The 24,723-nt window shown below is 35.0% G+C and overlaps 1 protein-coding gene across 1 annotated transcript in view; it reads right to left on the bottom strand.

Annotated features, from left to right (window-relative positions):
* The window catches only part of CNTNAP2 (contactin associated protein 2), a 2,325,186-nt gene that overhangs the window by 2,297,268 nt on the left and 3,195 nt on the right, over positions 1 to 24,723 (bottom strand). The gene's annotated exons all lie outside the window — the stretch shown is intronic.

Below are 24,723 nucleotides of genomic sequence, written 5' to 3'. Positions count from 1 at the left end.
TTGCTAACTTTCATTTCTCCCTTTCAACTGTTTCCTTCTTGTTTTCTTATAAAAGCTTCTTCTATTCCCTTGTAACTATTTCACTGGTACTTAGAAATTTTGTAGTTCTCTCTTTCCTTCCACAGCCAAAATCATGCTGAGGACTGCCATGACTGTGTATACTCTCTGTACTCTGCACAAAGGCTCTCAGCTGAAGGGGCAAATCCCTGGCTGAAATTGAGCTCACAAACTGCCCACAAAGCTGTGAAAGGCCTTGCCTCTCTAGAGGAAGGAAAGGAGATGGGAATGGACTTGTTCACTCACCAGACCCTGCACTTTGAGGCTACATTTGCCAAGGGTCAACTTTTTTCGAATTCATACTGACATCCCACAGCCTAGAAGCCTAGTCTTCAGAAGCGCTACTCCCACCGCAAAGGTTTCTAACATTTCCAAGGGAGTGGCACCTACAAAAGTCAGTGGTAACCCAGGAAGGTGTGGGTCAATAGTGACAGACTGATGAAATTCAGTATGTGTAGAACTGAGAAACACAGAAGCTGGAGACCCAGCACCAGTCAGTATCTCTGAACTATGCACAATCAACGATGATTCCTGTTTGAGGTCATCTTTTCCAGTAAACCATATACTATTGAGGAACAGTACTTTTGAGACTGTGCACGCTTCATAATTTCTGCTAAGCTACTTTTGTAACTTCACCTAGAGTTTACCTTACTGGGACTATTCATTTACCTGTAGAAAATGATACATATGTCTCACGTGAATTTTTAAGAAAGCAACATTAGTGACATTTTAATAATGACTAAAAGTTAGACGAGCTTCCGAGGTGGCAATAGTGGTAAAGAACCCATCTGCCAGTACAGGAGACATAAAAGATGCAGGTTCGATCCCTGGTTTGGGAAGACCCCCTGGGGGAGGGCATGGCAACCCACTCCAGTATTCTTGCCTGGAGAATCCCATAGGCAGAGGAACCTGGTGGGCTACAGTCCATAGGGCTGCAAACAGTTGAACACAACGGAAGCGACTTAGCATGCAAACAACAAAGTATAAAATAAAGGGAAAAATCAGATTACGTAAATTCACTACTAGTACTCAACAGAGTACTTTGCATGCTGAAAGAAAACCATGTAATGTGGCCAAGAAACATTGCCGTTGTATTTTCTTGAGATGTATAATCTTACAATGAAAAAAAAAATAACTCACAAATGAATCTACAGTTTTTAATGATATAACTGCTACTGAAATATACAGTGCACAAATGTGAACTTCCTAAGCAAATGAAAGAAATATTTCTCATAGTGTTTCACAACTAACTTAGCTTGCCTCTGGCCAGCCAGAGGGCAGATGGCTCTCCTTTAACAACATCCAGGTGAGCCATTTTGCAGAAAGGAGATGATGGGCAGAATAACCCTATATTCCATTGCAAATTGACTAGGCGGCTATTTCCTTTTGTAATGAGAGTTATACCTTTTCGTTCAAAAAAAGACTATGTCAGAAAATCCTGTCCCTCAGCCTGGAGATAAGAAGCCAGTGCACAAAAGGGAAACAGAAAAAGTGATGGCAATTCCTAAAACAATGCTTCTCAATTTGGTCAAATCCAGTGTCAAATCTGTAATGTTTGTATGGATAAACATTTAACTCCCTTTTTACAAACTTGAAATAAAATGCACTACATTCTAATCTATGCACAAAATTCACACATAAAACATCCTAATATAATAAAGGGAAAGTGATTTATATGGACAATGCATATTTCAATATGGAAAAATCCAAGTTCTCTCACACTAGAAGACATGGTAGTGGATGTTTTACTCCCTGGTGGCTCAGAGGTTAAAGCATCTGCCTGGAATGCGGGAGACCCAGGTTCAATCCCTGGGTCGGGAAGATCCCCTGGAGAAGGAAATGGCAACCCACTCCAGTACTCTTGCCTGGAGAATCCCATGGAGGGAGGAGCCTGGTAGGCTACAGTCCATGGGGTTGCAAAGAGTCGGACACGACTGAGCAACCTCACTCACTCAGTATCACAGTGAATATAATAGCTATAAATACAGACTGAGGCAAATGTGCTGTGTTTGCCACTAGGACTAACATTGTTATGTGTGATTTTTTGAAGTGCTTGAAAACTCATATTGATGATTGGAAAGAATACAAAGTTTCCTAAACTTACACAGTTGTTGTATCTAGACGATTAATGCATATTAAAAAAACACCTCTGTAATATATTTCAAATTTATATTCCAATTCTAGTTAAGTTCTAGAGTTGGACATTTCTAAACAGACTTTGTTCGTTTGAATCTTACATGCGCTGAGTGGTGAGAGATTCTTTCTGGGGCAGGCTTGACATGCAGACGGTCAGACCTCCTAGCAGTCCTGGTCTCCCACCCTTAATGCCAATATCCCTACTTCATTATAATCAAGAAAAACAGCACAGCCAGTTTCCAAAATGCTCTCTTTGGTTCTATATTGTTTGAGATGCTCTCATCATGGGGAGGAGAAAGAGAGCATATTTTTCTTCCTTCTCCTCACAATTATTGCTACATAGAGAATAAACTATATGAGATGATTTAAGTGAAAAGTCCCTTATCAACAAAATTCAGCTTAACCCTGAGAAGAGCTGAAATCACATCTTTTTTAAACCACCCAAAAGAAACAATGGGAGATGCTGGGGTTGCTCTAGATTTCCCAACTTCAAGTCAAAACAGCTTAAAGAATGGATATTTTCAGCCATAGAAATGATGAGAGTTAATCCATGAGAATCAAATGAATACATCACCACAGAAAGTAGACACGTCAAGACAGCGAAACATGTGACAACAAAGTGAGGTAATATGGGGATGGGATTAGTAGTAGTAGGTAATTAAAAGGTTGAGTAAGGACACTGGAAATAATTTTACAAATGAGTTTCAGGAGACAAAAACGAGGAAAGGAAGGGAGTAGGAAGTTTCAATATGTCAAAGCACACTGGTGCGTTTTGTCCAAGAATTCAACACCGTTGTCACTTTTTCTCTGCCAAATCTCTTTCTTAATATTTTTCCCCTTTTCCACACAGTATCAAAGTTCATGTCAGTTTCTTGAGTCACTGAACAGGAAGTGGTCCCCACCATCGATCGTGGACCTGTGGATCTGTTCAAGAACACTCTGCTTCTGTTCCTATCCTTTTAGATCATAGAAAATGTCTCATCTTCTTTCCTGCTTCATCTGCCAAAGTGAGCTGTCCACAAACTGAATTTTTGAAATGGGATTTGCTTCAGCAGATGAAGCTGAATCTATTTAGGCAAATTCTGAGAATCAGCAGGCAGCCCACCAAATTAAACAGGGGTAGGGAGACAGGCTTGGAAGTGTTACACTTGATGAGGAAGACTCTTGTAGCTGCCCAGACATCAAAACAACGAGCTAACAGGAAGAGAGCTAATAGGGGCTGCTTGAGCCCTAAAACCATGTATGAATTACATGTAAATTTTACACAAAGATAATGAAAAGAAAACTGACATTTATGAAATACCCACACTGTGCCATTCACTAAGGTATGCACTTTAATGCACGTCACCTCACAGTCACCTCAACAGACATTACTATTCCAATTATTTCACAAATGATAAAACTGATGTTCGTGGATAATAAAATACTTGTATTTCCACAGACTTCTTTACAGAGTAAGTTGACTCTGGGGTGTCCAATACAAAAATCTATCACATTCAAACAACAAATAAATATTTTTAAAAGGAGGGACAGACCGGTTGAAGGAATGAGTGTTTTGATAAAAATGAATGAAAAAACTCAAGTGTCCCACACATAATTTTATGGAAAATTAACCATAAGCACAGAAGAAACTCCAAGGCATCCAGAGGTCTGTTGCAATGGAAGTTTAATATATCTTCTAATACAAATAGATCTACTATAATCTTACCTAATGGTTTCAGAAGTCCTTTTTAATGTTAAATGTCAGTAGTCAAAAGAGAATGTTGACATCAATAGGATGAAAGAGCAAAGCATGGTGGCCTAAAGCCATTTAGTGGTGGAAAAAGAAGCTCAAAATACCTGATAGGCCACTGAAATAATAATCCAAATAATATATTTAATAAATATTTATAACCATATCCCTAAGCACTCTGGATAATTTTATATTGTATTTGAGCCAAGAAAGTATGATAGATGCAAGTCATTTGCAAATGATTTTAATATTTTCTTTTTAATTTATGTCACTTCAATGAGGTGAGTTTCATTTATAAAAAATTTTCAACTATGCAAGCAACAAATTACCTCATAATGTAGGCTAAATAAACTGACACCCCATGACACACACACACAAACACACATAGACACAAATGTGTATCTTAGAGAGAAATACTGAGAATTAGACATGTTTTGCCAAAATGAAAATGGACTCCAAGACTTGGGTGTTCAAAGGTTGTATTTCTTACTCATATACTGTAATTTCCCTTAAAATGTGTGAATGGTATTATCTGTATTGTTCAAGACCTAAACTCATTTCATGGATATTTTCAGTATTTCCTTATTTATATTTTTAGTAGCATAATTAAAAGATCACTTGTATGAAAACTGCAAAGTAACATATCAACATCTCAGTATTAACAAAAACAAAACAATAAACTGCAAACGTCAAGTGATTAAAATTTTTGAGATAAAAATGTGAATATATCTAGTAAGTCAATGGTGGACTACCAACAATTCTACATTCTTCAGACCTTCCATACCATTTCAAAATTCAGTGCACAAAATACATTGTATTTTTCACAGAGTAAAGAAAGTTGGAAAATATCATTTCACACCTATTTCTTCATAGAATTCCCAGAAGAAAAATGCTAAAATGACAGTGTGACATTCGTCATCAATTTACAGCTAAAGTTTTATAGTTTTAGAACTTGAGAATGTTTATTCTCTTAGGATGCTTTTCTTACATTATGCCACACATCTGGCTCTAGTTTCATAATTTACAAGAAATATACTTTGTAAAAACAAAATATAACTGAAGAAAATGTAAGCATAAGCTGCAAAAAAATTCTCACTATTAATTTAATTATGATGTTCTTGAAGAAACAGCTTGGTAATCCTTCAGTAATCCTTTAAATAATTATATATTTAGGTAGAATGTGTTTTTTTTTTCCTGCCTTAATCTTTATAATTTATTTTTTAATTTCAATTTTACTTATAATTCTTTCATTTAACTGGTAATTATATGACATTAACAAAATGTATCCTTGGTCCTATCTTTTGGCAAATTACTAAGTTCAGACAAAAAAATACATGTTTTTTTTTTTTTTCATAAAAATCTCTTTCACAAATGTTTCTATGAAATTTGAGGCTTTGCTTTAACAAAATTACATATCTATTTCATTTTTTTAGACTCTTAATGGGAGAAGGCAATGGCACCCCACTCCAGTACTCTTGCCTGGAAAATCCCATGGACGGAGGAGCCTGGTAGGCTGTAGTCCATGGGGTCGCGAAGAGTCGGACACGATTGAGTGACTTCATTTTCACTTTTTCACTTTCCTGCATTGGAGAAGGAAATGGCAACCCACTCCAGTGTTCTTGCCTGGAGAATCCCAGGGATGGGGGAGCCTGGTGGGCTGCCGTCTACGGGGTCACACAGAGTCGGACACGACTGAAGCGACTTAGCTTAGCTTAGACTCTTAATGACAATTTAGGAAGATCTTTATATATATTTTAATGGTCAAATTAAGAATAAACAAGAGACTCATATTCTTCTTTCAAGTACTGTTTCTTTATGTGTGACAGAAGAGGAAAAAGAAAAAAAAAGTGCCAACCACATTTCAAAAGAAACAAATATCCCACTATGCCCTTAAAAATGGATGAAACATTCCTATCTTCCATGTGGCAGGTAAGTGGGTATTTAAATAATGCATTACCTTCTCTAGAAGTATATATTAGGCTCTAATAGAATGCTTAAAATTATACTTTTAGAGCAATTTCATGATTAAAAATAGTAACTGATTATTTATTAGTTCTAAAGATAAGGTTTCCAAGCAAGTCAAAATGCAATATTCAGACCGTAGACTGCCAACATGCATCAGTTCTGTTTTAAAGAGACTTGACAAAGGGTGTTCCACGGCAGAAGTCCACAGAAAAGTTAAAAAGTAACTAACATACCGCGGTCTTCAGTATAGGTCACTGGGCTTATATCTTAAATTTTCCCCATTTCAAGGTTTGAAAGATTTTTGATTTTCTTCCCCTATAGTAATCACCTGTAAATCCCAACATGAGAAATAGCCATGTATTGTTTTTGCAAATCACCCAACTTGGTGTGAAAATGCTTCACCTGCTCACTGTGCTCAGACTTATGTCAATTCATCATGAGCAGTGACCCTATTGTGACATTTCAATCAAACCATGGCCATGTAACCCAAGAGACACCCAACAGTGGAGACTGAACCACTGGATACTGAAGGCAAGTGCTGCTTGACGGGAAAAACAGGTGGGACGCTCTCAACAGCCTCCACCTGCTCCCAAGTTTCGAGAAGGAGCCCAGGTGGACATTATTAACATTCCTCAGGAGACTTTGCCTGCTAAAGAACTAAACCAGACCAAAGGAACCAAAAACCGACTTACAATTCTGCAAGATGAAATCCCTTGGGAGAGCACAACCTGACCCTCCTTAATACCCCTTCCTGGGAACCATACTAATGTCCCCTAAACTTTGAAATGCAAGACTTACAGCCACTGACCCTAACTTTCCCACTGTAGTCAGTTCCTGGCATTCAGCAATATTGAGGGTAACAAGACATAAAATATGTTCATAACAATGCTTTGTGGTCCCTTGTAAGTCAATTACATAGGAAAGACTGACCCTGATTGTTGTTTTTAAATGGAAAAACTCACCATATTGGCATAAATCCCACATAATTTATGGGAGGATATCTAGACTATTGGTAGGCATCCATCATGTCCTATATAGTGATTCTTGGTTGTCTACAATGTAAAAACCACACTCAATTAGCATTATGAAGGACACAGAACACCTTGATCAATATTATTGTTTTTCTATACATCTATTCACATAGAGAAATATTTCTATATTTATAAAGTTGACATAATATAAAGTAATAATAATTGCATGTCAGTAGATGAATATGTGCTTTACAAGCATGACATCACTTGGAGTTGTTTGCATACCAGTAAACAGTATCTTTATTAAATATTAGAACAAAAAAGTACATACACACATTTTATCAAACATGAGAAAAGTAATCTGGTAAAGGAGATTAGATTAATTTTGGTAGGATTCTACCAGTTTTAACAGAAAAAGGCATACATTCTTTCTTCCTTTGTGATAATCTGTTTCTAATGAATAGATTTACTTAGAAAGCATTATCTCTAGTATATTATCAACTATACAGCTACTTTGTTACTATTGTTTTGTTTAGCACATCTCTAGAAATCTCTGTGACCTGAAACAAGTTACTTCACTTTCTTGGTTTTGATCTTCCTAATGGCGCCCCACTCCAGTACTCTTGCCTGGAAAATCCCATGGACGGAGGAGCCTGGTAGGCTGCAGTCCATGGGGTCGCTAAGAGTCCGGCACGACTGAGCGACTTCACTTTCACTTTTTGCTTTCATGCATTGGAGAAGGAAACGGCAACCCACTCCAGTGTTCTTGCCTGGAGAATCCCAGGGACGGGGAGCCTGGTGGGCTGCCGTTTATGGGGTCGCACAGAGTCAGACACGACTGAAGCGACTTAGCAGCAGCAGTAGCAGGAGCAATCTTTGTAATAATATTACTAATATGTAACATTACTTTAGCATTTGTCTTTGGTAAAGCAATTTGTTAAGCATTTTAAGTGAATAATACCACTTAAACTTTATAAGAGCCTTGCGATTCTATCCGCAAGCTCCTGTTAGAGACAAAAGCAAGACTGAGGTTTGGAAAGACACTCCATTCTGCTTTTACTTTGGAAACTAGAATTATATATTTTTAAAAATTGTAATGGGCTCTAGAGGTAACGTAGTTCAATTCTTTAAAGTTATAAATGTAAAACTAAAAATTAGAGAGATTATAAAACTGAGCAAGACTATCCAACTAACCCACTTACTTACACTTTTTGCATGTTTTATCCCCAAACTATATCACTGACTACAAGTGTGAACGTGAAAGAAAGTGAAAGTGAAGTCGCTCAGTCATGTCCGACTCTTTGCAACCCCATGGACTGTAGCCCACCAGGCTCCTCCGTTCATGGGATTCTCCAGGTAAGAATACTGGAGTGGGTTGCCATTTCCTTCTCCAGGGGATCTTCCCGACCCAGGGATCGAACCCAGGTCTCCCACATTGCAGGCAGAAATTTAACCTCTGAGCCACCAGGGAAGCCCTATTAACACAAAAAATATTTAATAATGTGACATAATGAATGTACATTTTTTCCAATTTTCCCCATTTAGGTGTGCTTCTTAATTTCAGAATTAGTGAGAAGGTTGTTATAGCATCCTTCCTTACAGATTTCAAGTTCAAAACCTGGCTGCTCAATATGTTGTTCACGGACTGCTCAGCTTCAGTATTACATGGGAGGGAGCCTGTGAGAAATGCCGCGTCTGAAGTCCCACCTCAGGCAACTACATCCAAGTCTGCCAGGGGGTTCATGTGCGTCTAAACGGTAAGAAGTGCTACTTTCTCAAGTTCCTTCTCTCACATTAAATTCCTCAGCACCAGCTCCTGTAACGGCCAGTGTTGCCGAGTCCTCAATGCCCAACAAGCATTCTTGTATAACCTCTTGCTGGCAAGCATTTTAAGTAAACCAGTCATCTGCTTAAGAGCATTTTTTTGCATAGACTAAAATCTAAGATAAAGATTATAACCTAAGATATAGACACTATTTGCATTTGTTTCAGATACACAGTCATCCAGCACTTGGAGGCTGTGCTTTATTTTATGTCAAAAGTGAAGGCCTCTGATGTGTGGTCAACACTGAAAAGTTAAGCTGCAAAGATACTAACAGTATAAAAACATATCAAGTTCTATATTGCCCTTTGTGGAATTGCTGCATTACTCAAATTCTGAAATAACCTTTTTTTAATACTACATTCCTTAAAAACAAACAATTTGTATGGAATCAAATGTAATAAGAATACAAGATGTATTTTCTAACAATCCTTTGACTTGCTAGCATTTATGCATACATAGCCTAATGTAAAATGCATACAATTCAACCATTATCTTCCCAAAGTATATCGCAATCAACTAAATCTTACTAAAGTGAGAAAAATTTTGAAGTATATACATAGCACAGTAATGCCAGTGGGATGTATTAATACTTAAAAATATGAGGCATATAACCATTAATCACATTAAAAATAACTGCAAATACCCTGTAACTATTGAGTTAAAATATCAATAAGATACTATTATGTGAAAGTATATCATAATTACATTCAATATTATATACTTCTTCAAAGTCAGCTATAAACAATACATTTTGAAAACATTATTTAGGAACTTGCCTCTTATTCAATGAGTAAGTGCTGCTTCAATCATATACATCCATGTATTAAATGATCAAAGTTATTTCTCTGCTTACCTAAATTCTCTAAGCTAAATATCATTGAATTACTGCAAATATTAGTATTGATGTTTCTGAGTCTGAAATGCTCTCTCATGTAGACAATATTGTCCAGGAACAAAATAATATTTTTGCATAATGAAACAAATATTCCTTTTGATATTAAAATCTTTTAGGCAATTCATACTGACTAGAATGTAATTATAAAAACTGATACACATTTCTGAAAATTGTATACATATAACTATATGTTAAAGCATTTAGTTCACTTAACATTTCCACTCCTTCCTCAACTCTGGATGTACTATTTTTCAACTGTCCTTGATTTCTTTCAGATTTAAATGTGTTTTGTGTCAATATATTAAATAATGAATTTAATTTTCAAAGAGAAAGCAGCATTTAACTTCTTTATGCCTAATATCCTGGTGTCTGGTGAGAAACAACAAGTCATTTGATACAAAACACTCGTGAATATTTTCTCTTATTGCTCATTTTTATTACCTGACAGATGAAGATCAGTGATTTTTCTTTCACTATTATAACCCAGTTTCCTTCCACCTCAACTTATCTATCTTCCTGTTTGATAAGAGTAGGCAGAAGAAAAAGAGACACGCAGGTAATAAAAAGCCATGAGAGGTAACTCCGGACTTGCTTTAAATTTCCCGGAGGTAAAAGGAGAGTGTTAATCTTTTTCACTCTCTCCTTTGTCCTTCTGTTTCTATAAATTAAATTATAAATCCACCTCCTTTTACTGAAAAGAGTATTCAAAATTTGAGGAAGCAAAGGAACAAATATTTTCCAAGATGGTTGACGATATCCTATGGCCAGGAAGTTGGAAATTGAAAAAATAAATATCTAATATATATACTCTACCACTGTCAGACAGAAAATGATAGATACCATCACCTGGCGGGCCAGTCATGGCCTCAGGGCTCACCTGAGTCACAGAGAAATATTGACATATTCACTAGGAAATATTGACAGGATCTCAGACTATGTCGCATAGTATAATTTTCTAGTGACTAACCCTCTCCATCAGTTTTATGATCCTCTCATTTCAGTTCATACCTTAATGTAGCAAAACATAATTGTTAATCTGGCCTGGGCCTTTGCAAAGAAATTACATAGCTTTTAGTATAGGCAAAGTTGCTTATTTAAAAAGTTAAACTATAAGTTTTTTCTACCTTCATAGAGAGTATAAAACCCTTCAGGACAGAGACACTGTCTCCAAAGTTTTCATAATCTCCAGAGCTTACCACAGTGATCTTTTTTTAATAGACACTCAGATGTTTCCATTAATAATGAAAACATGTCTATAAACAATTTCAGCTGAGTGCTGAACCTCCAAAAATCCTGGGCACTGATTTTCAGGGTCTTAAAATAATACCACTGATTTCCCAGCTTTCTAGCTATTTGGATAGTCAAATTCAAAAATGAAAAAAAATTGTCAAATTTCTTTTTATACTTTCCATCACATTTCAGAAAACAAGCTTTATACCATCTGCCCATATGGCTGACAAGTTACAGTAAAAATGTTTATGCTTTTGGATATGTTCCTCATGCCCACAAGCTCTCTAATTTGCACATGTTGTGGGTTTTCAGAAACATTTGTGAGTAAGGTAATGGAATGCCTGCTACCCTGTAAAATGGGCTCTCCTAAATAGATTAATTATTTTATACTGCTTGAGTAATTTCTCCCTTACTTTTTAACAACAGTATACTTTTAAAACAAATGACTTTTAAGTACTAACATCATTGTGTGTATAGCTCCACTTATATTGCCACCTATAACAAATTATAAATTCAATTAATATAGATGATATATGCACGATTTCCTTCAGTTAATTCTTTCATTAAGAAAATGAGATATTACCTCCCTTGTTGACCATTTACATGTGGTATTACACGAAAATTAAATAATAAATACTGGTCTTACCTTTGCTAACTATTCCAAATGTAAGTGTCAGCTTCCCAACTAAATTATGAAACAAATGTCTGCAACAATCACACATAATTTTGCAATATCTACATAGTCTAGCATTATAAACACTGTATAATATATATCAAATGCATTAAAAAATAACAAAATTATTAAAATTAATCTACCATGATGTGCCACTCACTACACATTTTGTCCTTAATCCTTATAGCAAGCCTTTCATGAAGGTACTCTTATTTCATCATTGTAAATATCAGAAATCTGAGGCTCAAATTTTAGATAATTTGTCCATGGTCACTGAGGAACAGAACTAACAACCACATCCAGCCTTTCTTACATGAAAGTCTGTGCTAATAAGCATTAACTGATACTTTTCCAAAATAATATGTAAATTATTTATAAAAAATTCAGACTTTCACCAAATTAATGTCAACACATTTGAGCAGGTGTCCAGTAGAAAAATAATTTTCAGCAATGACTATAGAACATTATGGGACAGTGATCTTTATTTTAGGAGATTCTAGGACGAGATATCCTTTCACAGTAAAGGATATTATTTCACATATTTAAGGATATTATTTCACATATTTAAGGAATTCAGCTTTGACAGTAGAGAAATCTTGCCACAGATTATAACAGAGTTATGAATGCTGACACAGAGACAACCCCTTGAATCTAAAATTCATAGGTGGTGAATAAATGAACAAATACATACATAAATAAATTGCATACATACAAACATAAAACACTTATAGATTATTCTGATTTTTGTTTACTTCAGTGAAGTTCACCTAGCCAAATTTACTGTTTCAGATTAAAACCAAAATAGATTTCAACTACTTTTCATTCAAAACTACAAAAAAAAAAGCAAAGCAAAACAGAAACAGATCAAGTTTTCCAAAAAATTTGGAAAATGGCATATATTTTTAAATGACAATGAAGAAACACCTTATTCCCACCTACCCTACACCCAAATCTATGCAGTAATAGTAATTTATGCAATAGTCTATGTATAGTAATATATATGCTTTTTATTCCAGACACCCAACTTGGATGATAGTGTAGCTCATTCATAGAATGCAAGATGTTCTCTTTCTTTAAAAAAAAAATTAGGTATAATTGACACATAACACTGTATGAGTTTCACGTGTACAACAAAATGGTTAGATATTTGTAAATATTGTGAAACGCTTACCACAACAAATCTAGTTAATGTTCATCACCAGAGTTACAATTTTTTTCCCGTGATGAGTACTTTTAAAATTCACCCTCTTAGCAACTTTCAAATATGTAATACAGTGTTACTAACTATGGTCACCATGTACATCACATCCCCATGATCTATTTATTCTATAACTGGAAGTGAGTACCTTGCGATCTAGCTCAGCATTCTGCCTATGCCCTCAACTCCCCACCTCTGGCACCACCAGTATAGTTTCTGCAACCACGTGCTTGATTTATTAATCTATTGATTTTTAGGTTTCACACATAAGTGAGATCACATGGTATTTCTCTTTCGCTGACTTATCACACTTAGCATAATATCCGTTAGGTCCTACCCTGAGTGGCAAAAAGGCAAGATTTCAATATTTTTATGGCTAAGTAATATTCTACCATATATGTGATATATTAATATATCTTCTTTATCCACTCTCCTTTCAGTGAACACTCTGGTTGACTCCATATCTTGGCTATTATAAATAGTACTGCAGGGCATATGTCTCTTCAAGTTAGTCTTTTCATTTTCTTCAGGTAAATATCCAGAAGTAAAATTTCTAAATCATAGAGTAATTCAATTTTTAATTATTTGAAGAATGCCCATAATGGTTTCCATAGTAAATGCACAGATTTACACTCCTACCAACAGTGCACAAAGGTTCTCTTTTTTTGCTTCCTCACTGACAGCTTACTTCTTATATTTTTGATAACTATCGTCCTAACAGGTGTAAGGGGATTGCTCATCGTCCTCTTGATTTGTGTTTCCCTGATGGTTACTGTTGCTGAGCATCTTTTCATGTGCTTTCCAGCTCTCTGTCTTCTTCAGGAAAATATTCAGATCCTCTGTCCAGTCTTAATTAGATGATTTGTTGTTGTTGTTGTTTTTTTTTGCTCTTGAACTCCATGAGTTCTTTATATATTTTGATATTAACCCCTTACTGAAAACAGTAGCCCCCACTAATCTGCAGGGAATACATTCTAAGATTTCAGGTGGATGCCTCAAACCATAGATAGTACCAACCCTATACATACTATGCTTTTCCCCTATATATACCTATATAGGGAAGCTTTAATTTATAAATCAGGCATAGTAAGAGATTCACAGTAACTGATAATAGACAATTATAACAATATACTGTAACAGAGGGTCCATAACTTTTGCAATTTGAGGTCCAGCATAAAAACCAGCATATATTTCCTTTTCCTTCTATACACTTCTGTGCGTACAGAAGACCTGTTCTTACTGTAGGTCTTAGCAACCTCAGTAAGTTGAACACAAGCACTGCCAGAATCAGTGCTGCAAACTGCATCCGGGACAGTCGATCTGATAGCGAGGTTGGCTACTAAGTATTTAAGGGGCAGGAGGTGCTGGACAAAGGAGCGATTCATGTCCTGGGTGGGACAGAGCCGGAAGGCATGGAAGATCATCAAGCTACTCAGAATGGTGCACTATTTAAAACTTACCACTTGCTTATCTTGGAATTTTGCATTTAATATTTTCAGACTGCAGCTGACCTCAGTTAAGCGAAGCCTTGGAAAGAGAAACCGTGGATAAAGAGGAAATACTGCACAGGATTTTCAAACATTTTCTTCCATTCTGAAGGTTGCCTTTTCACTTTGTTGATGGGCTCCTTGGCTCCTTAATCTTTTTAGTTTGATGTCATCCTACTTCCTTTCTTTGCTTTTGGTGTCAGATCTAAAAATTCATCACCACGACCAAAGTTAAGGAGCTTATCACTTACACTTTCTTCCAGGAGTTTTATAGCTTCAGGTGGCACATTCAAGTCTTTAACTCATTTGGAGGTGACTTTTGTGTATGTTGCTAAGATAGTGGCCCAGTTTCATCCTTTTGCATATGGCTGTCCAGTTTTCCAAACACCATTTATTGACGAGGCTATAATTTCCCCACTTATATTCTTGGTTGTCATAAATTAATTGACTTGGCTGATAGTCAATTTCATTCATAGATTGTAAGGTTTCTTAATGCTTATTTTTAACAACACTGGTAAAACATTATTCTCTTACTAAAGATAATATATGCATATTCTCTATTTTATCCAGCAAAAATGTATTTTCCCTCTATTTGTTGATAAACTATCAGGCAGCGTTATTTACTCTTGCAAAACTTTATTTTTTCTCATCTGTTTTATAAAAGACTCATTCCAAAGTCATGAGCTACATCCCAATCAGAGGAACATCCAAACTTGGCCAATGTGGTGACTGTAGAGTTGTTCTCTTCTGCTTGGAACATTTCTCCTCTTCTCTTCCCTTATGTAGCTCCTTCTCATTCTTTAGGTTCCAACTATAAAGTTGTAACAGAGAGGATCTGGTTAATCACTTACTGACAAACTTGCCTCTGGAGTGACCGAGCAATTGTAATTGAAATTCTAACATACCTAATAAATAAAAGAGACTTAAGGTAACTTGCTAAGGTTGAATATTACAAAAAAGGATAGTGAAAACAATTTTGCAATGAGAGATAAAAAAACAAATAAAATGTATGACTTACAGAAGCATGGGGCTGGAGACTTTCAAGAATCCCTGGGGCAGCACAGAGATCAAACAAGTCCATCCTAAAGGAAATCAACCCTGAATAGTCATTGGAAGGACTGACACTGAAAGTGAAGCTCCAGTACTTTGGCCACCTGATGCAAACAGCCAGTTCCTCTGGAAAAGACCCTGATGCTGGGAAAGATTGAAGGCAGGAGGAGGAGGGGGCAACAGAGGATGAGATGGTTGGATGGAATCACTGACTCAAGTGGTATTATATTATTATTCATCTTTCCCACTAAGATTAGCATGTTCATCTTATAAACATTCAGTTTATAAACTGAATTTCTTACATGAAAGATTAGTAAGAGTATAACAAATAAAAAAATGAGAAATAATTTTAGGTCCAGACCTAGGTCACTAATTTTCCAAAACAAGCTAATCTTCATGCATGTTTCTGAGTAGTTATTTTTTAATTATTCCTCAGGCGACATTGTCACAGGCCACTTCCGCAGGCCAGTAACTCAGCTGCTAGCATGATTTGTCTTTGGCTCCACCATTAGTACATTTGTCATTTGAAAGTTCAATACGTAGAAACAAACACAGTGTGAGACGCTCTAAATACTATAATTATAGACATATAAAATGAACAAATAGATCTGAAAGCCTCTTACAGAAAGCTCCATTGAAGTCAATTTAATAGAAGAATGTGTCATTTTTATTTACACTATTTGAAATCTCTTTTAAATTTGGATATATTACTCTAATTTTTTCACATCTAAAAATGTGCAATAATGATGCACTTTAATAATGATATACTTTCTGTAAAACTGAAATGCTTCAGATCACTGTATACAATAATTATGTAACATTAAAGCATGTTTCCATGATATGAAGACTACTCGAATTGCAGTAATATTTTCTTAATATACTTTGGGCAAAGAACACACAATAAACTGAAATTCAAGACTATGTTGCCTTTCCATTTAAAAAAAATAAAAGATGTAAATTAGGCTTTAAAATAACTTTTAATACTCTGTTACTTTTTGCTGTTGTTATTGTTGTTCATACAGATGAGTATATTTTAAGGCAGTATTTTATAAGACAAGAATGATTACTTACAGATAAACTTTATTGTAACTAATATATTAAAATTATACTACTGATTACATTGCATTTAGCTATAGAAATATCAGTAGAACTGATAAAAGAAATCTTTACATGTCATTACAATCTAGCTATTTGCATAATTTATATATAGAACTCATCTATCAGTTCAATCAGATTATATTTATTTATGTTTATGTACCCAGAAATGTGATAGGTCATTTGAGGGCTATAAGTAAATATAAATCAAAATGTTTTCTCTTAACAGCTATATTAATCTTTGATATGTTAACTGGCCATCTATAAAATGGTGACTTAAAATTTAATCAGACTTAATGATATCTGTCTTCAAATACTTTACAGCAATAGACTATAGAGTAGATACTAAGCTATTATTATCTTAAAGCCCAGCTAGAACTAATGGCATGAATTTATGTAAATGTAGATTATGTATTAGTATATGGGATAACCTGATAAAAGTAAAATTGTATAAATGTGAAATCTGTGAGTTTTTAATTTTTTGAGCACCCTTATGCTTTGAGCATTCCAAAATAGAGGTAACTGTTTAATTTTATATGATAATTCAATGCAACTAGTCCAGTGCCATATATGGTAAAAGATATACACTGAAGTCTAGCTCTTTTGATACAATGGCACACATATATGTGCAGGCTGTGCCCATGCAGACCAGGGGTTAAACAGGAGTCACTTGTATTATCAGCAGGTAGTGCTGGAGAATCATTGTAAAGCTTACAAATTTTTAACCAGGTTTAGCTGGATGGCAGACTTTGAAAAGGCAAGGCTGGAGGATGTTTTAAGGATGAGGTGCAGCATGTACAAAGTTTCAAATGTACAGACAGGAAGAGTTAATTCAAAATATAAACACATAGAATATAAGTGATTATTTTTTGTATTCATCAAAGAATATTCTTGTTCTGTTAAAGATCAAAATGAAATTCACTGAACATCCCACAGCAACTTTGACAATATCAACTAATATGCTGGATAATATACACTGCTGCTGCTGCTAAGTCACTTCAGTCGTGTCCGACTCTGTGCGACCCCATAGACGGCAGCCCACCAGGCTCCCCCATCCCTGGGATTCTCCAGGCAAGAACAGTGCAGTAGGTTGCCATTTCCTTCTCCAGTGCATGAAAGTGAAAAGTGAAAGTGAAGTCGCTCAGTCGTGTCCGACTCCCAGCAACCCCATGGACTGCAGCCTACCAGGCTCCTCTGTCCATGGGATTTTCCAGGGAAGAGTACTGGGATGGAGTGCCATGGCTAAATGTACGCAATTATCAAGTCTCTCTGCAACTACTCTATCATTTACAAGATTTTTTGACAACTTAGGCACTCTCTTTAAAGTACCTGTTAAGCACAATAATTATTTTGTTGACATCTGTCTTCAACTTACATGCAGATTACAGGTATTTCTTTGAAATAGCGTGTTTTGAAAAGGGCATTCATGCTTGTCTTTTAATGAGTCTGACCAACCATATGGCTTAAATGAAGTATAGAAAATGCTATAAAATAGGGCCATGTAGCAAAAGGGTTTGAGACATTGTAGAGCTGACACAGCATGGTTTCTTTATTTCCCTTGATAGATTAATATTCATGTATAAATAATGATAAACAAGTATCTGTGCTTATCACTGCATGACAAGTGTCAGCAATTTGGGTAATTTCTCATTCTAACATTAGATAATTGAAGATAACTTGCATTATCTGTCATTGGTCTACCCCTTATATGTCCAAATAGCAAAGGAACTGCTTATCATCCTCTTGATATTTTGCCTGCAATTAGACCAAATCACCACAGGGAGGTGATGGCACCTCCAGTCTGCTCCAAAGTTCTGAGGTTTGGGCCATGTGTTAGATTTTTCTAATATCAGCATATACAAAATAGGAAAAGGCATTTCAGAAGGAGGGACCAGAATGTAAGACAGCATAAAAGAAATGTGATTAGAAGCAACATGTTATATTGAAGAAGTTGCAAGGATTGCAGTATGGCAAGGCTCTGGAGGGCAAATGTTGGGTTAGGGGAGATTACATCAAAGGAACAGACAAGAGCCAGAGAAGTGGAGCACATGACAAGATTTGTGTTTGGGGAAAGTATTTCTGGCATATGTATTAATGATAAACTAGAGGAGAATGATTAAGAGCAAGGAGACATACTAGGAGGCTGCTAAATTAATGTCTGGATGGAAATGCTGGAAATCTTAACTAGAACTGTGGTCACAGGGACGGACAAAGAGGAATAGGTACAAGAGGTTTTAAGCATTAGAACTGACAAATATTTTTGAGACAAATAATTTCCCATAGCCATTAAAGATAAAGTTTTCCTCTTGACATGACTCTCAAGAAAAGTTTTATGATTAATTATCATTTGAAATTCATCCTCAAAACACTGGTTATAGATGACAGAGGTATCAACTTTTAACCTTTGGTAATGTCAATAATATTTGCAGTTCTGGACATACCGCAAAATTTCCTGAAGATCAGTTTTAAATAGCTTTTATTCCTATCTGACAAAACATTTTAACAAATATTTTCTGTACCTTTAAATAAATAGTTTCACAAGATAGAATTCCATTGTAAAATCGGTTCATTATGAAGAGGTTTAAAATATAAATAACATTGTTTCCATTATTATCATTCAATGTTATCACTGACATAGAAACTTTATGATGACAGGTATTCTTTTCCCTACAACTCTACATAAGCAGGTAATTAATCCTTAAAATACTGCCTAGATGCAAGTTGAAACTCAGTTATAGAGAACTGGAAATCAATGACTTAATATTTCACCTAGCCAGCGGCGCCATCGTTAGGAGCACAGACTGTGTGGACAGATCATACAAGTGGCCTGGAAAGCTACTTTACTTCTCTGCCTTCACTGTCTTATCAGCAAGTTGGAGCAGTGTTGTATTAAATGAGTTAATACTTCCCTGGTGGCTCAGACAGTAAAGAATTCGCTTGCAATGCAGGAGAATTCGCTGGAATGGAGTGTTTGATCCCTGAGTTGGGAAGATGCCCTGGAGAAGAGCATGGCGACTCACTCCTGTATTCTTGTCTGGAGAGTCCCCATGGACATAGGTGCCTGCGGTGCTACAGTCCATGGGATCTCAGACTCAGCCATGACTGAGCAACTAAGCACAGCACAGCAATACATCTAGAGAGTACCGCTTGACCTGCAGTATGCAATCGACAAATATCAGTATTCATGTCAACTGGAAAAAAATTTTAAGCATAATAATCTCTACTGATGCCTAGAGTTCTGGAAAAGAACACTAACTGATTGGTGCTGAAAAGGTAATTGTTATGAGTTTTTAGAACTCAATCAGGAAACATTTATTAGAGAAATGATATATACTTGTTGAACAAGCCTTCCAGTTTTGACATCAATTGCACACAAATACATCAGTATATAAACATTTGAAGGAGGCTGTTTATATTTGTGGGGCTGCCCAGGTGGCGCTAGTGGTAAAGAATCTGCCTTCCAATGCAGGAGATAGTAGAAGCAATGTAAATACCCAATTATGACACACTGATATCTTTGACAGAATTATCTTTGTCAACTGACACAATAAAATGGTTATTCTTAGTTCCATACTCCAGATAGCCAACAATGCTAGAATCTGCTTTAAACAAGCCATGAGAAACCGACATGCCTATGTTAAGATACTTGAGTAAATCTCACGTATACTACAGACATGCATCAGGTACGATGAAATTGTACTCTTGAAGATTTCATCACCACCATTAACAACTTCTTCTACTGTATAAAACAGACATAAAAGTATTTTTTCCACATGATAACACTGAATATTAATCATGTGATTTAAGTAACGAGTATAGCTTCTCATTAATGAAAGTCAGCTGAAAAACCTCCAGTGATGATAACCTACATAAGTAAAAAATAAAGTTTTATTTTATAGATGAAATCTGATGAGATTTTATGTGGTTACCTGGTTGATTGTGTCCAGAAGGATTTGATTTTGTGGCCATATTCAAACTCACTGAGAAAAAAATGCCACAATAGGTTAGCAGCACTATCTTGATGATGGCATCAAGCTTATGTTTTATTGTGGCCATGAGTGTGCAGGGAGGAAAAAAAGTCTGGATCACGTGTTCTTAGATCAGCTGACATTAAATTCATTAAACTAATAACATATTCATTTAATCATGTGAAAAACTGACATTCATAAATGATTTTCCAGATATATTTTTGCTTGAATCAAAAATGTTTCAAATATACCACAGGCATTATATACATTTCAAGCTTAAATTTATTAACAATTAAGTAATTTAATGAAGAAATTATTCATGTGTAATTACCAAATTTTAAACACATGCTATCCCTAAAATATGCTAAAATTACATAATTAGGCTGATTTTTTTTTTCATGTAGTCCTTCTGTTCACATATTTTGCACAATATGTGTATCATCTACTGAGTATATGATATGGAAGTAAACATTTGCTTTTATAAGGTTGATTAATAACTCGATTCACATTAAGTAAGAGATGACTACCTAGTAAAATGAGTTGAGTGATGCATTTTAATCAATATACAATTTACCTTAGTTCACAATAACTGTGTGAGTCTGCATTTTTTACAAGTAACGATAAACACTTTCCATTTTAAAAGAATATTCTTACAGGTAAATGTATTCTTTGGCAAAGCATGGTACTATTTCACTCCAGAATAAGTTGTTTTGTTAATTCAGAGCACAGGTACTTACTTTGCCTGTGCATTCCTTTTTAAACCATCTCGTAATCGAATGACTTAGTTGACACTGTTAGAGTGGCTAAGAGAAAATTAGGAGTCAAGGCAAAATTTGTCTTTTTATGTACTTTTTTCAACATGACATATAATGCATAGAAGTGAGCAAATACTTATTGAATTTAATTAAACTTTTTATAACTTGATTCCAGTGTAGACGCACCACACAAGACAACGTCAGGGAGCCTGACTTTATGAAGGTTAACCTTCATTCACCCTCTTCTATGATACAAACGGATTAGTGAGACTGTGCACCCACCAAGGGGTGAACTGCAAACAGGAAGAAGAACCTTATATGTCTTTGGGGATCATTTTTCCTGATACGAAATATTCTCAGGAACTAATTTTACCTCCTTCCTAAATATAAAAACATTAAAGAATATATCACTATGTATGTTTACGAGAGTATTTCAAACAAACGTGAATCATAAGGAAAATGTTGACTACGGCCCTAGGGAGCTTGCCTGTATTTCTGCAGCATTTTTATAGTATACCAAAAATGTGATCTCTTCAGAAGCAAACTCAGAGCCAACGAATACATCTTTATTTCCAGATTTCCTACTATCAGGGGAGGTTTTAAAATCTGGAGTGCTATAAAAAATTCAGTTACTTCAAGCTGTTATTATGAATAGTCTACCCCCAAAATGAACTAAGTAAGAGTTTAACAAGCTCTTTTTGAAATTTACAATCAAGGAAATCAGTCAACTTTGTCTTCAAAGTCCAAATGTTTCTGTTTCTTTTGTAGAATAACTGATCCAAATCATCCAACTCTTCATGACTGTGTAGTAGGAACACAAATTAGGAAGAAACAACCGACTTAAGACACGTCAAATTAACTTGATGCTTAAATGGACAGCATGGAATTGAAATGTGGAGCTACTAAAGTCTATAACCAAGATGTGTGTGTTAAATGGTAATGTTAACCCCGGATAAACAAATGGTTTTCTTTTAAATGTCTCTATAAAATAAATATCACTAACAGAACCATGCAGATACGAAGGAATGAATAGAGGAGCTTGGAGATCACAGTTGCAGTAAGTCAATTCTCCAACTCAGCCTCCAGGAGGAAAAACAAGTCTTAAGTCACTGCTGGTTTTTAACCATGTTCATTTAGTTTAGTACTATATAAGCTTATTACTGGCAATTTTAATATGTTGGGGCTTGATAGGGGACAATAAACATCACTCCTTTCTGTCTCTGAGTTCTAGATTAAACAAGAAGTCGCAGATGGAGAGCAAATATCACCCTTTACGTAATAATTGCAGATACGGAAGAAAAGTGCTTCAGTATGTGGCAACCATGGGATGCATTAACCTTAATTCTGAAATTAAACAGGCCTTCTATCCATAGGAAGAGCTGACCATCATAAGACTCCTCATATTACCACAGAAATTACTGCAGAGGCATAGCCTACTCTGACACGTCTTTTAGTAGAACCTACTACACCTTTTGCAGAGAGCCTGGAAGAAAGCAGGTGGAAGGGCTCAACTAGGTTCTTCTCCCAAAGCCACCTAACAGGTTAAGTCACTCCGCCTAACCTGGAGTGGGATGAGTGAACAGCAGAGACAGAGGCTAAGAAGGTTATAAGCGCAGTTTTCTCCACATAAAAGAAAACATTAGGACAGAGAAAGAGGGGGCACTTCCAAATACCAACAATCTCTTTAGTTGGTCAGAACTAAAACAGGCAGGTTCTAAAGATCCCAGGAGATGGGAAGATGCAGTTTTAACTGATCATTCTGTTGAGAAGTATTCTCTTGTATCAGTCTCATTTGAAAAGCTAAAGCCTATACAAAGATCACTTTATCATTATTCTTACATATTAACATGGAAAAACTACACACATAATTTCTTCCATGACCAAATAGGAGATGATTATAGAAATATATCTTAGTTTTCGACAACCTACTTATCTTATAATATGTATTTATCTAGAAACATTCAAACACTCAACTTCAGACACTGATTATAAATATAGCATTCCCTTTATTTCCTTAATGTAGACTTTGAGGCTTAAATTATTATGCACTCTATTGTTTAACTTAGCACACAGGGATAAATGATAAACTAAAACACTTCTCAAATCAATGAGATAAGGGAAAACTTTGAAATTACCCATTTGCTTCTTTATTCCATTAAAATCAATCACTACAGAGACAATATACAGAAGTGGTTCTCTCTGTGTTTAATATTTTTAAGATAATCACCCACTAGATTTGAAGTAAGAATCTCTCCTTATTCTTCACCACATTTACAACAAATAAAATCTCCTTTAAAAAAGAGAAGCAAGCCAAGGGGCGGTACATCGAATTCTTTTTATGTTTCAATCATGAAAAGGATACATCAAACAAGATGACTTACTAGTTCACTTTTAAAGACTTATTAAGATTTTCTCTGGAAGAATTTATAATTAAGGGAAGTGATTTAAAATCTCAAAGAAGTTATAGACCTTGAAATGTCCTGCCAATTAGAATAGAAAAAATATTAGAAATGTGATTTTAAAATATATATGATATACATCAAACAACTTTGGTGTTATTTGTCTAAAGATGATGTGTTGTATGCTTATACTTGTTTAAAAGTTAATGAAAACTATATTGAATCTGTGGATTGCTTTTTTTACTCATTTTTTCCATGTATCGATATTAAAAGAGAAAATTTAGACAAAGATCCCAATTTCCTGAACAATGAAATCAGGATCATATATTTATCTCTAATGAGTGAATAATATTTTTCTTTTCATTGGTTTGGATTAAATAAATAATGTTAGGTTTTCAATCAATGAACTTTACTGACCTAAAGCACTTTTTAAATTAAATTCATTTAATTAAGACAAATTTATTACTACGTTCAAGCTCAGTATAACTAATAGTATTTGCTTTCACGTTTACTTATATATTTTACATTTAATTCAACTTTTTAAAAGATACCATTTTAAGGTTGGCATGTGAACTAAACAGAGAAAAAAGACAAATTTCCTACTGTTTTAATATTGTTTATTTAGTTACTTGAAATAATTGCACATGAAAAGATCTATCTATAAATGTGCAAGCAACTTAAACCCCTTGAGAGACTTGTTAGAAAACATATAAATACACATATATTTTAGATATAATAAATATATAATATTATCTATATTAAATAATATTGTATCCCTATACATTTTATATCACACATATTATATAAAATGTATTTAAAGGATTTTAACATATGTATATATAAATATCTATATACATTTGTGCTTATATAAGTAAAAACATGTTTGCTACAAAGTATTTGATCAATTGAACCCACACTTTTCAAATACTCCAGTCAGTGAAATTATAGTTTAATGGCTATATAAAATAATGCAAAGCAACTTTTATTAGAAAGCACTATTTAAGTCAAAATTTAATATACTTTAAGAATAAACTAAATTCACTAAATGCTAGCTCAAGCTTCTCATCATTTAGAACTGTACTGCTAGGGTCTTTCAAATGTGTTCAAATAAATGCAATTCCCTAAGAGTAAAATATTCAACTTAAACTTTACATATGTGCCCTGTGCACATACATTCACAAGAAGCAAGGTTCTCTGATGCCATTGGCTCAGCAGCAGCTCATTTCCACTATCTGCCAAGAAATTAAAATCCATTTCTACTTAATCCTAGAGATAAGCTTCTTTAAA

Source organism: Bos javanicus, chromosome 4, assembly GCF_032452875.1.
Source record: "Bos javanicus breed banteng chromosome 4, ARS-OSU_banteng_1.0, whole genome shotgun sequence".
Taxonomy (NCBI): domain Eukaryota; kingdom Metazoa; phylum Chordata; class Mammalia; order Artiodactyla; family Bovidae; genus Bos; species Bos javanicus.
This window is presented reverse-complemented; position numbering and strand designations above follow the sequence as displayed.